General features: G+C 42.5%; 1 protein-coding gene across 6 annotated transcripts in view; it reads left to right on the top strand.

Annotated features, from left to right (window-relative positions):
- Positions 1–5,689: 5,689 nt before the first annotated feature.
- Positions 5,690–13,156, top strand: part of MBNL3 (muscleblind like splicing regulator 3) — a 128,506-nt gene continuing 121,039 nt past the window's right edge. For 3 of the 6 annotated variants that reach the window (XM_032620144.1, XM_032620143.1, XM_032620137.1), the window contains exon 1: positions 6,635–6,880. The gene's annotated coding sequence lies outside the window, so the exon portion shown is untranslated. Of the gene's footprint in view, positions 5,913–6,458; positions 6,562–6,634; positions 6,881–7,250; positions 7,334–13,156 lie in introns of those variants that run through there. The other 3 variants (XM_032620138.1, XM_032620139.1, XM_032620142.1) reach the window with 3 other exon arrangements.

The following is a 13,156-nucleotide window of genomic DNA, read 5'->3' as shown; positions in this document are numbered from 1 at the left end:
TTGTATTATGTTGTCCTCTCTGACCAGTCTTTTCTTTGCAGTGTTTTCTATTACTTCAAAGCTTTTAAAATTCCTACAGTTAAGTTAAATACTCTAGTCAATTCCTAATTTTTAAAATTTTCTTTATTTAATTTTTTATTTCATGTAGAAAGAATCATTATATATGGTAAGAGATAAAGCCTTATGTTAATTCCTCTCCATATCCATGACCAGATAGCCCAGGTGAATTTACTTCATAATGGGTACTTTCCCATTGTTTTGTTATGCTTTGTTCATCACACATTCAATTCTTACATTTATTAGAGCCTTTTCGTGGTCTCACTTTCGTGTTTACTAATCGATATTTCTGATTTGCATCTGAATTCTGCCATTTCAACTAGTGTTAATTTTAGCACTTTCTAATATTTGATAATTCTTTTAGACTTTTGTTTCTCTAGGATAGTCATGCACCATTGTTACTACAAATGAATGTGGTATCTTTTTTGAAATAAGACATAGTTTCATTTGAATTGTCTACATCTATAAATCAATCTGTGAAGAAGTATTAGCTTCACACTATCGGTCTTCCCATTCAGAAATGTAGCATGACTTTACATTTATCCATATTTTTATTTCTGCCATTAAGTTTTCATATTATTTCTTTTTCTCACACTTATTTCCAAATACTTTAGTGTTTTTCTTTATTGAAATGTGTTACCTTTTCTCCTTTTTGCCTTACTGATAGATATTTTGATGTGCTGAACTCTGTAGTTTTGTCTAATCACTTGAAGTTAATTCTGTGGCTTTTCTAGGTATATACTAATGTTATCTAAAAATTCTCTATCTTTAGTTTCCTCCTTTCCAATATTTACTTCTAATTTGTTTATTTATTTATTTGCGGTACGCGGACCTCTCACTGTTGTGGCCTCTCCCGTTGTGGAGCACAGGCTCCAGACGTGAAGGCTCAGCGGCCATGGCTCACAGGCCCAGCCGCTCCGCGGCATGTGGGATCTTCCCAGACCGGGGCATGAACCTGTGTCCCATGCATCGGCAGGCGGACTCTCAACCACTGCACCACCAGGGAAGCCCCACTTCTAATTTATTTTCATACCTTATTACCAAAACAAGAATTTCCAGAAACACTAAGCTTATGCATGAGTAAAAGCTCCCTTATTTAGGTCCAGTTTATAGGAAATGACTTTGTTTTTCCAATAGGCAGATTAATTCTTTATCATCCTTTATCATGTTAAAGAGGTAGTTCACTATTCCTATATTTAAAAGATGTCAACCATAACAAGGAGTTGGATTTTATCAAACGCCTTTTTTTAACATCTTTATTAGAGTATAATTGCTTTACAATGGTGTGTTAGTTTCTGCTTTATAACAAAGTGAATCAGCTATACGTATACATATATCCCCATATCCCCTCCCTCTTGCGTCTCCCTCCCTCTCACCCTCCCTATTCCACCCCTCTAGGTGGCCACAAAGCACCGAGCTGATCTCTCTGTGCTATGCAGCTGCTTCCCACTAGCTATATATTTTACACTTGGTAGTGTATATGTCCATGCCACTCTCTCACTTCGTCCCAGCTTACCCTTCCCCCTCCCCATATCCTCAAGTCCATTCTCTACATCTTCATCTTTATTCCTGTCCTGCCCCTAGGTTGGTCAGAACCTTTTTTTTTTTTTTTGGATTCCATATATATATGTGTTAGCATACGGTTCAAATGCCTTTTTGGCATTTACTGAGATGACCATACATTTTTCCATAATATTGATATTTTTGACTAAATCATCTTTACATATCTGGGATAAACAATATTTGATCAAGGCTTAAAATGATTTTAGTAAGTTTCTATATTTTATTGGCATCATTTTGATTAAAATGCCCATATCAGTGAGAGGCAGTATGGCATAGCAAGTGTCTGAGTTCAAATCCAGCTGGACCCCATAATCACCCCATGTCTCTGCATAAGTGGCAGAGACAACTAACTTTGAATCCTGGTTCTGCCACTTAATAGCTTTGCTAATTCGTTACTTTGGATGAGCCTCACTTTCCTGTTCTTAACGTGGGGACATAATGATATTTACCTTATAGAGATTATTGTGAGGATCAAATGAGCTAACTTGTGAAAAATGCTTAGTACAGTGGCTGGCATGGAGTAGTTCCATAGTAAATGGCTGCTATTATAAAGATCATATGCTTAAGTGATAATAAGCCATGTTTTTCTTTTTTATATCATTCTTATCTTTTGAATCTATTCTTACATTTTTGTATCGTTTTTATCTGTATCATTCTTACCACATTTCCCTCTGAAGAGAATTTTAAGAAATATACCATATGTTTCAGTACTCAAGGATAATTTGTACAGCATATCCTTCAAAGGCTTGGGGAAGAAAATCACCTTATAAATCCATCTGGCCTGGGTGTGTTTTGGAGCGTGTGAGTCTTTAATATTTCTCCTGTTTTCTTCTGCGTTTATTAGAACGTATTCAGATAATTCTGACAGTTTTGTCCAAGTGAAAGAAAAATATGAATTTCAGAAATTTTCTCTGCAACCTGAGAATGTTGATCTAGTCATTATCTATGTTTGCAATGATTTCAAGATGCAACTAGTTATTGGATGGCCTCATCACTCCTTCTGTAAGACATACAGTCTGCATCATTTTACAAAGGGGTTACCTTGGAAGCTGACATTTATTTGACTGTCTAAACCTTTTTAAAAATGAGAGTCTGCTGTCCTTTTTTCCTGTTTATCTAATCAGAACCTTTGTGTGAACCCCAACCCCCCAATTCCCAGCTCTGAATGGAAAGTGGAAAAGGCTTGTCAGAAATGGATAAATAATCAGTGTCTGTAGCCCTTCAACCACCCTTAAACAGCCAGAGGCTCCTGTATGGAGTGGCCACAAATGATGTCGTGGGGCTGCAGGCTGTGGAGCCATTGCTAGAACAGCAGCAGCAAACAGGACTATTTGCTAATGACATTAGGTGGTGACAATAATTCCACAGGTTCAAAAGAGAAAGGAGGTGCTTCACATTTTTGTGCATAGCACGACCCTGCCCGCATGTCCAATACTGTAGCATCAGTTGACCATCTTTGAAAAAGAATAATAAATGAGTTATGTGCCTTCGCAGAGGAGTAAAAACATAATTCTGGTAGAATAAGTTGAGAGTTCAAAAGTCCCTCAAAACCATGGGGCACTGATATCTGAGAGCGTTTTACTTTTCATCATCTTTAAAAACACAGCAACATTTGTTTGGTGATGGATTACAATAATCCTTTTGTTACTAAACCATTACATAACTTTTAGAATTCTTTCCTGTATCCATCCAAGTTAATTAGATTTATTGGAAGAACAGGCCACTTGAGAGGCTGCTGCGTCCTTACCTACAGTCTTAGGTTTACATCTGTATGTGTGTTAAGACATAACGAGAGTACATTCCCTAAGTGTATTTAAATGTTTGCTTACCTGCTGTATTTGACTGGCTGCAGGGAGAGGGACAGGAGTGAAAATTTAAATCCAAGTAATGTGAAGCACTGACCTTTGAAGATCCATTAGGAGCAGTGGTTCTGAGGCTATCCCAAAATGCAACGAGAGAAGTGTAAGTTATTCAGAGACTATAATGTACATACATTGTTTTCAGAACTCATCTAGTGGGTCAGTGAGTACACAACTTGATTTTTCCTGGGTCGTGACCCCAATCACGCCGAAGGAAAAGAGAAGAAAAGAAAATGTTGTCTAGCTCTACCCACTCCACTAAAGTGGAAAGTAATTCCAAGGTGAGTCTACCCCAGAGAGCAAATGGGCCCTTTTAAAATGCTGAGGGGAGGGGACAGCAATTTCCTACTGCCTTTGAAAACACTCCCTAATGACCTGGTGGCATGGAAATTTGCCTAGCTTCATTTGTCACACCACCCTGGATACAAGGGGGACAGTTTACCAGGCTCAAATTTGTTTATAAGGTTGTTCTCCCCTTCAGTGTGGAAAAGAGAGAATAATAAAGTCTCATTTGCAACTTTCACTGGTCAAAAATTTCCAGCAAGAGACAGCGTTGAAGTTGTGCTATGCCGAGAACCAGCAAACTGACCTACTTGTGACTTGAAATTTATGATAAAACAATTATTTCAGCCATGCAATAACAACAAAATCAAGCCAGCTTGTGTGGGATTAGGGAAAGCCAGAGTGTCCCACAGGAGATGTGGTTTGCCACGGTGGGCAGAGGTAAGGGAACCAGTGTTGACCCAAGTTATGTTTAGCATAAAGACTCCTTTGTTGACTCGCTGTGATAACAGTTCCTCATTTGTTAGATCATTGGGTATAAAGTTATATAATTCAGCCTTGCCCTTCTCTCCAGCCTACTGTGGTAGCCAACACCCCCTACTTTTAGCTATGGCAGTTCCTGGACTGCAAAAGCCATTTCCTATATGTCAGCCAACTTTGACTTTTAGAGTAGGACAGGTCATTTGGCAAGTTGGAAGGGAGGTGGGGAAAGGTGGTTAGGAATGAAAGTGTCTTTTTTCCCTTTTTCCAAATAACTAGAAACTCCTGCCTTCTCTTTGACTTATGCTACGATTCTACCCACTATTACAAACCTATCAGACACCGCCCCTGCACGTTGTCCTGATAACTTTCACAGTGTTTGTCAGATGCCACAAAGGGTTTTTCTCAATTATTTAAAGAGCACAAACTGCTCCTATTATCCCACATTTAACAGTGATTGATTTCTTGCCTAATATCAGCTGGAGAATTCTATTTGGATCAGTCGGGCAGAATTTTTTAAAACGTAATGAGCCTGAGAATTCACTCCACTCTTCTATCTCTGCTGCTTAAATATCTCCTGTAATGTTTTTGCACTTTCTGCAGAGCATGTAGAACTCTGTACTGGGGTAAAGCAGCTCATTACAGGAAAGCAGCCCATGAATTGCTATGAGCTTGTCACTGAGGATCCTGCATATGTGTGTGTTTTCAGCTACAACTGTCCTCCTAAGATTAAATAAAAGCATGCGTTTATTATTGTGGGGCTCCAATTAAGGGACAGCTGGTGTTCCTATTACACTTGCATTAAATCAAAACTTGTAATTTAGCTATCCAGATGTACATTATTTTAAGTCAAAATATATAATTGCATTTTCTTTGTACATTTGTCATTCAAAAGTATCTGGTACCCTACCTTAGGGCTCCTCCTACCCTTCAAACTCCGTTAAAGAGGGGGAACTATTCGCACAGATCAATGATTCCCTTTCTGAGGTTAGCGTCTTAAAGGGAAATAAAGGATTTATAGAAGGGACAGGACCCAGGAAGGCAGGTGGTGAGTATTGGTGTGTATATAAATATATATTTTTTGCCTTCAGTGGGCCGACATATTTATTCACTAAGGTCATTTTTGGAATTACCTATTTCACCTTACCTGTATCCGAAGTGACTATAAAAGTACAGCTTTGAACCACACTGCATTTCTCATTGGCACTGTTCCTGCAGCTCTAGAAACTTTGCTGCCTCCCTCCCCCGCCCCCTCCGGGGCTGTGTGCAAGCTCTGTTTGTTCTCGCTTTTGTAAAACCTGAGCCTTATGATTTGTCCCCCCTCCCCTTCCCTTAACAATGAAATAAAAAGCCTTTGCAGCGGGGGCTGGGCCGGCGGGTTGGGGGGAAAAGGCGCCACACCCCCTGAGAATAAAGCCCGCGCTTCGCTCCGGGAGAACCGAGCACGAATGAACGAACCACACAAAGAATATATTTGGCGACGGAACAGCGCCCTACAGGAAGAAAGTGCCCGCACTCAGAGCGGGATCCGGCGCGCGACTTTTTGGCGCTCTCCGGGAGCAGCGAGAAGTAGGCGGAGGACAGAGAGTCCCGGGCTGGGCGCGGGAGCGGGGGCAGCACGCAGCCCCATTCCCACGCGTCCGGGGCTGGGAGCGACGCGCGCCGGACCAGGTGAGGTCGGCGGCTGCGGCGGCGGCGGCGGGGCCGGTGCGTGGTGTGCCACGCTACCTGGCCGGGCGGGGCGGGGCCGGGCGGCCGAGGGCGGCAGCGTGCCGCCTCCCAGCCCGGGAGCGCCCGCGTGCCGCTCCACTGCCCGGCGGAGTTTGGCGGGAGTTGCTGTTCGGGCGCCCGAAGCCCCCTCGCCGGCGCCATGCCCTCGGTGCGCCGCGCGTGTGCCGGGCGCTGGGCGCGGCGAGGGCCTGCCCGCCGCAGGGGCCTGGGCCGCCGGGTTAGCGGGCGCTGCCGGGGGCCGGCGGGCGGAGGGCACGCCTTTGGCTGCGGCCGGGCGGGGTTTGGACCGGGGTTGCCATGGCAGCCGCTAGCCCGGCCCGGAGCCCCACGCCCGCCTGCCGCTGGGGAGCCGGGGAGCTCTAGGTGTGCTCCAAGTGGACTAAACCAAGCGCTAGGGAGGCGCGGGGAGGGCCGGCCCGGGTTCCCCGCTGTTCCCCGGCCCGCCGGCCGGCCCCGGGGAAGGGCCCCGAAGTAGTCGAGTAAAAGAAAATCTTCTGGCCTCTGGGCCCGAAATGAGGCTCGCCAAAGCACGGGGCGTGGGGGGAAGAGGGGATCGGAGGGATTGTCGCCTCTGTCCTGGAGTCCCCGTGTGCGTGTCTCTCGCTTGACATTTTATACCCCACCGCGGCCGACTCGGAGCCGGGTTGCCCGTCCCAGCCCTGAAGTTCTGTAGGTGGGGCGGGCTTTAATTTGCTTATATCTAATGATTTCAGGAGCCTCGCTTTAAAATGGCGGCATTGAGTATCCACCCCTGCTAGAGGCTCTCCCGGCACCGGGGCCACCTCGCGCAGCGCTGCTTTTGCTTCTGCCGCTAACAGATGGCATGTGCTGCTGTCGCTGCTGCTGCCCCCGCCGCTGCCGCTGAGAGCCGGACCCCTTAGGCTCTGGGTTCGCGGTAGCAGCCGAAGGTAAGGATGGCGAGGAGTTGGGGTTGGTGAGCGTGGCTGCCTTCCTAGGACGCCGACGAAATCGAATGCCTTTTAAACTTTACTTTTCAAAATGGCAAAGAGAAGGAAAAGTAATCCTGCAACTTTTTGCAATTTTAGGGCTTTGATCTGTCTTCTTATTGTTCTGCTTCCTTCTTTTTTCCCTTTCTTTTTACTTCTTCTTCCTTTATATATATTGCATATATAACATATATATAATATACATTTTGTAATTTAAAGGAACTTGCATGGCATATTATCAGCAAATGCTTCTAGCCACTCATTTCCCCGTGGCCATGCGATATCGTGGGCAGTGCCCCAGCTTTCATGCTGAGCCGTGTCTCTTGCCGCTCTGGATCAACACATTTGGGCAGCTTGCTTTTACTACCGGCATCTGAAGGGCCTGAAGGTAGATTTTAGGAGACTATTGAAAAGGTAACTTTAATTTTTAGCGTTCACACAAATAGCTCTTATGGTCAGAAAATGAAATTAAATCAAGACGAGCAACCCAAGTTAACATTCAGGTGATTCAATTGTGTAGTTTTATCATTAGTAGACCTACTGTGTGTTTTCTGACTATTGATTGATACAACAGTGAGGGTGAATTTATTGTTGCTGTAATTAAGGTAGTGTGTTTTCCAAAAGTTCTTTTTTCTTAGATGTTCCTTAAATGCTAGTGTTTATGAATTGGGCATGGATCCCCACAGCCTAACGCTACACATGTATTGAGTTCATGGGAAACCATCAATTAAAACAAAACTATTGCAAGATTTAATTTTGAAATGGTTGATAATTTTTCGCTCTGTTGACTCCCTGGTTTAATGTCTTTGGGTGGTTACTGATATAATGGTTGGAAAGTAGACTGTTGAAATAGCTGTACAAAAGACTAGACATCGGTGTTTAATACAATTGACCTGAGGTTTTTTCCCTTTGATGAAAGGCATATTGTCAATGAAGCTTAACAGAGACCTCAGATTTTTCTAGTTACATTCACATTTTCCATTTTGCCTATGAAAATCTAGTCCTTAATGGTTTTTTAAAATAAATTTATTTATTTATTTTTGGCTGAGTTGAGTCTTTGTTGCTGGACACGGGCTTTCTCTAGTTGCAGCGAGCGGGGGCTACTCTTCGTTGCGGTGCGTGGGCTTCTCATTGTAGTGGCTTCTCTTGTTGCGGAGCTCGCGCTCTAGGTGTACGGGCTTCAGTAGTTGTGGCTCGCGGGCTCTAGAGCGCAGGCTCAGTAGTTGTGGCACATGGGCTTAGTTGCTCTGTGGCATGTGGGATCTTCCCGCACCAGGGCTCGAACCTGTGTCCCCTGCATTGGCAGACGGATTCTTAACCACTGCACCACCAGGGAAGCCCCTTAATGTTTAAATACTTTTAAAAGTTGTTTAAAAAATGTTTCTCAATATGTAATACTTTGGGGGGATGCTTTCATATTTATTGAAACTTCCCTAAACATAGCCTAAAAGGGCTTCTGCCCATAGCCCAGCTGATACTATTCTACCTCTGTCCACTTTCGACTTCTCCCAAAGCAGTAGAAGCTACTTGGCTGGCAGATTCTCCTGTTATTAAATTAAGCAAGCTTCTGGGGAGTGGCGGGGGAAAAGAGATTGTTTTGCACTTATTAGAAATGGTGCAGTTTTCCTGCCCAGATGCTGTAGTGTGCCTAAAAAGAACTTAACTGTTTCCAGTGGAGTTACTATGTAATCCGTTTTCCAGATTATTGTTGGGAGAAGTGTTTGGGGCAGTTCATTGCTTCACATCTGAAAGGAGAGTTCCTCCTGCAGGTAGAGAAATAGATACTTGCATTTTTGCAAGAGAGCAGGGGTGACCAAAAGCAACTTCCCACGTTTTTAGTGATTATATCCTTAGATTTCAGCTCATGAAGCTTTGCTTCCTCATGTGCTGCCTTGTTGCTGAATGACTTTGGACCAAATGCATCCTTAAAAAGGGGGTGCTGGGGTGGGTGCTAAACCTTGGGCCCAGAACAGACAAGCTGAACTAGTGTCAGAGACATTAGGAAGACATTTTGCCAGTTAAACATTCTGTGGCTTCATATAGTGATGAGATTGGAGACCTTGTGTGAAAACAGGTGAAGGAGTTTGTCAGAAAAAAAAAATATTTTGAGAGAGAATTGATATAGTGCTGGGCTGGGTGTGGTGACTGAATGTTTCGCTCTATTTCTAAGAGCTACTTCATTTCTCTAATTTCCTTCGCTGCTTTAAGCCCTCATAATGATTCCCAGGACTATTATAAAGTCCCTTTTTTCCCTCAACTGTCCACTGAAGGCATTTCACAACAGCTGCTTTTTAAGGGGGATAAAACCTATGATTCTGAGCTGGTATCTGAATTCTCTTTGGTAATCTCCTGAACCTACCTTTTACCTAAGCAATGCTTTGCACAAATTAGGTGCTTAATAAATGTGAAGTTAAAAAGAAAAATGAGTAGTCGGTAAACTCACAGAGGAGCAGATTTCGTGCTCAGCTTTTAATTTAAACAGAAGATTTTCTGTTTTTTGTGAGCTGGCAAGAACCTCAAAATTTGAAGTAATTTAGAACAGCATTCCCCCTAATTGCTTGCATTTTATTTGCCTCAAATGGGTTCTCTTGCTTCTCACCGCAGTGCTAGGCACTTGTGTAATTCATCCTTCTGACCAGTAGGTGTATTATTATCTGCCCAGCTCTACCCTATGAAAAAGTAATCACAGCAGCCTGGGGAAGAAAGGTTTTGTCTTTGGAGGCTGTACAGTACTGCATGTGCTGGAACAGTGGCCATATGTGGGCTGCTGTTCAGATGCTGACAGTGTAGTCGGAAGTACAATTTTGTTCTCCACCCAACTGTCTTTATATGCGAGACGGAAGGGAAGGAAAGAAGAGAGTGAGAAGCCCTAACGTGATGAAGATTTTCCTTCCGAAAAATGTACACTTATCCTGCTTAACAGCGCAGTCAATTCAGGAAGGTGGCAGAATTGTTCTGTTTCGAAATAAATCACGTTGTCTGATAGGATTACAAACAGGGATTGGGGCCTAGCAGACAAGAATAAGTTACAGTCCATGTTTGACAAGTAATTTGATCCTGTAATTAAAGTTAGATAATGGTCACTGCCATGTTAAAACTATCAAGTGTCTGAAAGAGCAGTCAGGCTACACTCACCTTGACTTCGTTAAGGTGCTTCCATACGGTTGAGTTTTCTTATAACAATGTCTAGTAGGGTGAACAGATGGATTTTTTCCCCATTATAAATGTATGTGATGTCAAGAAAGTAGAAATCAGTTTTGTTTCTTTGGGGGAATTTTCTGCCTCTCCCTACGTGTGACGCAGTTCTCGATCCAAAAAATAGAAAGAAACCCGTGCCTCAGATAAAATGAAGTGGGCATTTTTCTTCTAAGAGAATAAACTGTTTGGGAGCAAGTAGTTTAATTGCCAACCAACCCAAAACAAACAAATACAAATTATGATCCAAAAGAAAGCAATTAAATCTGTATTAATGTAGGCTTTTAGATCTTAAGGAATCCAGATGGTCTGTGGCATTCTGCTCTTCCTGAATGGTTATATATTGCCTCAAGACAGCCAAATGACAATGTTGGAAAGGCAACTTGGAGAATTAGAATAAATAAGTTATCAGTTACATTACCAGGTGTTAATGACATCCATGTGACCTAAAAGGGGTCAGAAAAGTTTTTTTTCCAGATCATTCTAGTAAAGACAATATGAAACCATCATTTACTTCTACTTGGTTTTAAATAGAGTGACAGTGTTTTTAAAAGAGTGATGGAGAAATAATGCAATCTGGGAAGAGGGACCTTATTTTTATTTGAGAAATAAAGGTACTCCCAAATTGTCTGGACACAGGAAAGCACACACATGTGCACACATGTGCAAACTAGTCTTCATTTTACGACAATTTATACAGCCGGGCATTGATTTATTCCTGGAAGATTATGGGAAAAATACCTATTTTTACAGCAATCCTCCAACTCTAAGAATGAAAGAAAAAATGCTTCTTTTTTTAAAAGCATAAATAATAAATGCTTGTATTACATGATTCTCTCTGAGGCTCTGTATGTTCAACTCCAGTCAGTTAACTTTCAGAGAAAGGATACATTGATCACAACTCAAGAGGAAACAGAAATGAAAGGAAGCTTGCACGTGTGTGTGTGTGTGTGTGTGTGTGTGTGTGTATAAGTGAATATACATATGAATGTATATAACATGTACATTGTATATAACATGTATGTTGTGTATATTCACATACGTATGTCACACACGTATATATATATACTTTTTTCTCCCTCTATATGTATATGATCCTATTCAAGAAACTCAAGCATGGTAACCCCAGAACTCTTTATAATAGCCATGAGAGCAAAGTGTTAAGGGGTAAAAAGGAGACCAACGAGAGATTTAGGAATCAATTAGGCACGCTTGTTAAAATATTATGTCCACTCTTAAGTCCTTCCTCCATGGCTCATGAGTAGAAGGAGTGCTTTGTTTCTGACGTTAGGCAGGAGTTCATTTTATGCCCATACAGTGGGTGAACTTGAGGGGCCCAGAAGTGAAGGGCCTCCAGCTGAGAAAGGCAGTCTGGGCAGAATTGCAGGAGGTTGGTATTAGACTTCCAGCAGGCTCTGTGATCTCCTTAGGCCATGGGGGCATCCTAGGGACTGACAGTTTGGCGGATCTTGTTTTCCAGTGTGGATCACTCAAATTAGCTTAAAATTGTCCCCAACAGTTATTCTTTGAATCTCGAGCTTCTTGGCATTGCCCGCAACTGGTGTGGAAATCTGAAAATGGTTTCTAAGGCTTATTCAGGTTTCCTTGAATGTATGAGTAACTCCTTATTAGGCAAGTTCCTGGGTCTCCTTACCTCATATCACCAGTGCCTGGCACATACTAGGCTGTCAGTAAAACTTGGTTAAGTAAATGGGAGAATAGTCTTTCTAACTTGTTCTTTTATTTTATGAACAGCCTTCTTGTGATTTCAGGTAGCGTTATCTATTTTTGATTGACAAAAAAAATTAACCCAACAACAAACAGAATATCCTGCTGGAGACGTTGATAACAGCTCTCTCACAAGTCCAGGGAAAAGCAAGAAATGGCAACCTTTGGGCTGAGACCTCGAGGAGTAGCCTGAAAACCAGTTGCTCTTTTTCTGTCACCTGTAGTTGCATTTAGTATATCTCCAGCACATCCCAGAGAAATCAGTCTGCCACAAGAAGTTATGTAGCAACAGTCCTTCAAATCATTTCACCAGATAAAAAAAGGAACAAAATCAGAAATACCGTGACTCAGATGCCTCGTGTCATGTATAGTTTAGAAAGTGATGAAGTGAGACAAAACCCAAAAAGGACACTGAGAGCTGTCTCATTTTCAGTCAAACACTGATTGCCCATTTAGAGGGTGAATTTGCATAGGTTTTTATTTACCAAGATACAGGTATGAATAGCGCCTCTTTTTACTGTGTCCAGAAAGCAAAGTCCACACAGTGGAAGAGACAAGAGCTGCCATTTCAGATCCACCACAATCATCTTTTGTGCCCGGAGGACCATCAGTCTTTAGGTACAGCTTTTGTAGCCTCTCCTTATATAGCGGCATGAAGAAACCAAACAAGGGGGTGGGGTTTATTTTTTGGGGGGGGGGGTGGCCTGTTAGCAAAAAATGAGAGTGAAAGAACCAGAGAGCTTGCATTTCACCTTTTGTTTTTAGTCTTCAACCTTCACGCGGGAAAACAAAACAAAGCAGAACAAAAGCACCGTGTACAATATTAGCTTGGGCATACATCCCATAGTATAATTCCCCAGTTGTTTGCTTTACAAACTTAGAAAATGAGATTGTCACCTAATGTTAAGGTGGCTGCTTTATTATGATTGGATTCATGTACTATATAGTGGTTTTTCTGAGTTCTATTTAAAACGTATAGAGAAACGCGCTCAACCAGAGGCATGGCACAGTGGCAGAGATCACATTTCACCTCAGCACCCAACTGGAGTTTGCGTTTGTCCTCTGAAAAGCAGGCATTCAATAACTGGCCCAATTGTGGGTGCTATTTTGTTAAAGAACACGTTGATGTTTCCCCAAATTCTTGCTATCTGTGATAGATGAGGATTCCAAAGAAGAGAAGTGGATTCTTTTCAGAAGTGATTTTGAGAAAAATTTAAACTCCTAAGTCGTTGATGTCAGCATTTTTCCTAAGTAATTGGATAGCACCAAGAAAAACCTTATTAGCTCACGCAGAAGTATGAAGTGAAAAATAGT

The sequence above is a fragment of the Phocoena sinus genome, chromosome X (assembly GCF_008692025.1).
Source record: "Phocoena sinus isolate mPhoSin1 chromosome X, mPhoSin1.pri, whole genome shotgun sequence".
Taxonomy (NCBI): Eukaryota; Metazoa; Chordata; class Mammalia; order Artiodactyla; family Phocoenidae; genus Phocoena; species Phocoena sinus.
The sequence above is the reverse complement of the archived record's forward strand: the minus strand, read 5'-3'. Positions and strand labels throughout refer to the sequence as shown.